Raw genomic sequence first — 4,886 nt, 5'->3', positions numbered from 1 at the left:
GAGTATTCCATGAGGGTATATTGTCTGAGCCAGTTGCCTTGAAATGTTTCTGGATGTTGGATCATCTGGGCCATGGTGTCATTGGAGACCTTTCAGGGGATCTCGGCTTGTCAAAACTGATGTATATTAATCTGGAACAAATCCATAGCCTCTGGTTTTCTGTGGAAACAAAAGCAGAGCCTCCTTTCCAAAGCAACACATCATTACATCCAAATTTTGAAGTCAAGGTACCGTTAAAATATACATTTAGCATAACTCAACAGCTTTTACAATCAAGTGTTTTTCTTCAGTTACATATATCAAAGAGAACATAATCCAGATTCTCTTTGTGGTAGCCATCTTTACGTGGCTTATTTTTTATATTACCTTGAGCCTATTGCTTTAAACTCCAGCATTCTAAGCCTGAAACTGCGATGTGGCTGCTGGGTCTGCCCACTTTAGCTTCCCAACATGGTGGTGGTACATTTTCCACCAGCTCTGGGAGCCATCAACTCTCTGAAATAGTGGCTCTATGCTTCTACCAAAGCAGCATGTAGCCCAGAAACCTCTTACTTTTTGTTTTGTACTAGCAAAGGCTAAATCCACCAGGCAGCTTAATGTGCCACTTGCAGAGGCCTCATTCCCACCTTACTGTAGGTTGAGCACACACGCCAGGAACCTGCCATAGTAGCTAGTAGCTCAAACACGCATGGTGCCGCTAACTTGAAAGAGACAACTAGGAACTGTTTTTAGCTCCATTTTAGAAACTTCTTACTCAGGTTTTAGGTGGAAACACTTGCCAACACATTGAGTGCCATTTGTAGCTGGAGAGCTTCTCTCCAGGTCCCACCAAGCCCGGGCAGTCTGAGAGTAAACTTATAAAATAAATACACTGACACTTATATTATTTACAAACTTTATGGCTGTGGCAGGCTTCTTGCTAACTGTTCTTATAGTTTAAATTAATCCATTTCCATAAGTCTACACCTTGCCACGTGCCTCGTGGCTTACCAGCATCTTCACATGCTGCTTGTCATGGTGGTGGCTAGCAGTGACTCCTTCTGCCTTCCTGTTCTCTCAATTCTCTTTTCTGTTAGTCCCACCTATACTTTCTGCCTGGCCACTGGCCAATCAGTGTTGTATTTATTGACCAATCAGAACAGTTTGACATACAGACCATCCCACAGCATCTATGGGTGTTTGCCTGCATGAATATCTGTTCACTATTTGCAGTTAGTGCCTGCAGAGCCCAGAAGTCATCAGATCCCATTGGATAGTTATGAACTACTATGTAGGTGCTCACAACCAAATTCAGGTTCTTTGCAAGAACAGCAAGTGCTCCTAAACACTTAGGCATCTCTCCACCCTCTTCTTTTGTTGTTTTGAATGATTTTTAAATTAAATACATTTGGATAAAAAGTGGATATTAAATAAGATCTGAGAGTGGAATCAATTTAAGTAACAACTTTAGGATCTCATTGACAATATAAGTCACCATAAATGCAAAGTTAAATGAAACTGTTCATCTCTCCCAATAAACAAATTTACCTTGAAGATAAACCTTAAATGAGAAACGTTTCAGAAAAACAAGAAACATAGTATGGTATGATTCTTATGATTATAAAGAGATAAGAATATAAATAAATATGAAAGGGTGCCCCAAAACACATCAAGCTGCAAATGTGTATTTGTGAATTCATAGTTTTGGTAAAAATATTCAGAACTACAAAATTAGTAGCATAGAGGAATATAGACCAAACAATGCAGAAGGAAAGAAGCAAACATTTTTGCATTTCTTTTATACTTTTAATGTTCAGATTAGCATATAGTACATAACATTTATAGAAATATATTACATAGCACTTTCATATTTGAGTCACTTTATAAAATATAACATATACATAATTACCAACATTGCATCAGAATTCAAATTCTGGAACAAAATTCAAAAATAGCACATAAGATTTACTGAATAAGTAGTTGAAAAAGCCTTTAGACATTTAAGAATATTTAAATGTTTGACAATAATTAATTCAGATTTTAAAAGATGAATATCTGTATTTTAGAAAAATAATTACTGAAATTATTTTGCAACAAACACAAATTCCAGAATATATTTAGTTAGTAATACAGTTGATGAATCAATAAAACACTGAACTCTTCTTTTTTTTCCTTTTATTTTATTTTACAGTACCATTCAGTTCTACATATCAGCCATGGATTCCCTTGTTCTCCCCTCTCCTGCCCCCCTCCCCTTCCCCCCCAGCCCACCCCCCATTCCCAACTTCTCCTAGGCAGTGGTACCAGGTCCTGTGCTCATTGCATGAGTTGGCTGTTTGAAACCTGGGGCTTATGCAGGGATGCTTGGCTCAGTCTGGGAGGAGGGGACTGGACCTGCCTGGACTGAATCTACCAGGTTGATCTCAGTCCTTGGGGGAGGCTTTGCCCTGGAACACTGAAATCTTCTATTCCTTTCTGTCTAACTAAATTTTAGTGTTGCTTATGTTATTGAAAATTCATCCATGCTGAAAATGATTGGCCATGCAAGAAAACATTATGAACACCAAATAAAACCTATAGTCATAAAAGCATGACTATTTTCTTCATCTTGTTCTGAGCATAAGTTATTGTTTTAAATAAATGATTGTCTTGTGAGACCAAAGCTCCTCCATTTTTACAGAATAACAAGTTAAGCATTTGATGGTGACTGTGTGACCATGGAATGTCCCAATCCTGGTCTCCATGGTGATTGTTTAATCACAGAATGTCCCCACCTGAGGGCAGCCAATGAGAAACGGTGATGGGAACCACCCCCTTAGAAGTGAGATTAAAATATGATTTCTGGAAAGTCCCTAGAAATGAGCCAATCAGAAATATACAGGTATGGAAATCCCCTGCTATTGTAATCTTGTGGTTTTTGTCTTTAAAAGCTGTGCACAATTCAGGCTGGCCACTTCCTCCAGCCTCCACTGCACTGAATGTGTTAGACAAAGTCCCTGCCTAGGCTTGTATTGCTTTTGGATATCCTATTTTAAAGCCTTGCTTTTGCAACAACAAAAACAAAGATTTACTGAATAATAATATTTTAGTCAAGCCATTAAAGTAATTTTATGTTTTTTTTTTGTTGTTGTTGTTGTTTTTTTTTGTTTTTCGAGACAGGGTTTCTCTGTGTAGCTTTGCGCCTTTCCTGGAGCTCACTTGGTAGCCCAGGCTGGCCTCGAACTCACAGAGATCCGCCTGGCTCTGCCTCCCGAGTGCTGGGATTAAAGGCGTGCGCCACCAACGCCCGGCTAGTAAAGTAATTTTATGTTAAATTTAATTGTATTTATAATATGGAGAATGTGTCTTCTGTGCTTTTCAGAGTGTTCGTGAATTTGAGGGCTTAAGTGAAACTCTTTCCTCAATGTACCAACATGCTGTAACTTCAGTCATGCACTGTTATGGGGTTTCTTTAAAGTTGAGACATATATTTACACTAAATATGTGTGTGTGTATATACATATTATATTTGTATTACTATAATAATTCTTTATAGTATATTATAGATAAACTACACATAAAAAGCTATTGTTAATATTTCATATTGAGAAGCAAATTCATTATATAACTGGAAACTTAGGATTTATCAATAAGAAACAATCAAATTTAATTAAGATTGCCTAATTTCAAATTTATTCATAAAAATCAGCAGTTCTGAACATGGAATATGTACTGTTTCGGGTTTCATTAAAAACTTCTATGTATAACAACCCTGTCTTGAGGAATTATCATCTAAGTCACCCAAGCTATGCTCTAAACATGCCACTTCTCACCTCAATGCCTGATCGAGGACCTATGAATTGTTATTTGACAGCTTCTGGGGAGAGTCAATTTTCCTCAAGGTTGAGGCCCCTGAAAAGTTGACCATACTCTATCGGATGGCAAACACAGGTGTATATGTGCTGCACAAATCATAGCTGATGTTTTTTTGTTTTCTAACAGGACACACAGTTGGGATAAGGAAGTAGGAGTGGTTCTGTGAGGAGTTAGAGATGGAGAAATGGAGGATTGTTTCCCTGGCTCCACATCCTTGCCAGCATGAGCTGTTATATTTGTTATTGATCTTAACCATTCTGACAGAAGTAAGATGGGATCTCAAAGTAGTTTTGTTTTGCATTTCACTGATGACTAATGATGTTGAACATGTTTTTAGTGTTCGTTGGCCTCTGAGATTCCTCTCTTGCAAACTCTGTTTATATATATATATAATATAATGTATATTAATAATATATATAATTAATGTAATATATATGTAATTAATAATATATATATATATATATATATATATATATATATATACCATCTTAATTGGATTCTTTGATTTGTTGATGTCTAGTTTCTTGAGTTCTTTATATATTTTGGATATTAGCCCTCTATCTGATGTGGAACTGATGAAAATCTTTTTCCATTCTGTAGGCTGCTGTTTTGTCCTATTGACCATGTCCTGTGCGTTAGTTACTTTTTGAGTTAATGAGATCCCATTGGTTAATTGTCGGTCTTAGTGCCTGTGAAATCTGTGTTCTGTTTCAGGAAATGGTCTCCACCGCTGATGCATTTAAGGCTATTCCATATATAGCAGGTTCAGTGTCTGGTTTGATGTTGAGCTGTTTGATCTGCTTGGCTTGACTTTTGAGCAAGGTAATGAACATGAATCAATTTGTATTCTTCTGGATGCAGACATCCAGTTAGGCCATAACCATTCAATGAAAATGTTTTTCTTTATTTCAAATGTGTAGTTCTGGTTTATTTATCAAAAACAATATTTTAAAAATTCTCCTCTCATACATTACATCTTGAGGGCAATTTTCCTCCTCTCTACTCCTCCATGTTTTCCTCCCCCACAATTCTTATAAATATATACTGATTCT

Source organism: Peromyscus maniculatus, chromosome 1, assembly GCF_049852395.1.
Source record: "Peromyscus maniculatus bairdii isolate BWxNUB_F1_BW_parent chromosome 1, HU_Pman_BW_mat_3.1, whole genome shotgun sequence".
Taxonomy (NCBI): domain Eukaryota; kingdom Metazoa; phylum Chordata; class Mammalia; order Rodentia; family Cricetidae; genus Peromyscus; species Peromyscus maniculatus.
This window is presented reverse-complemented; position numbering follows the sequence as displayed.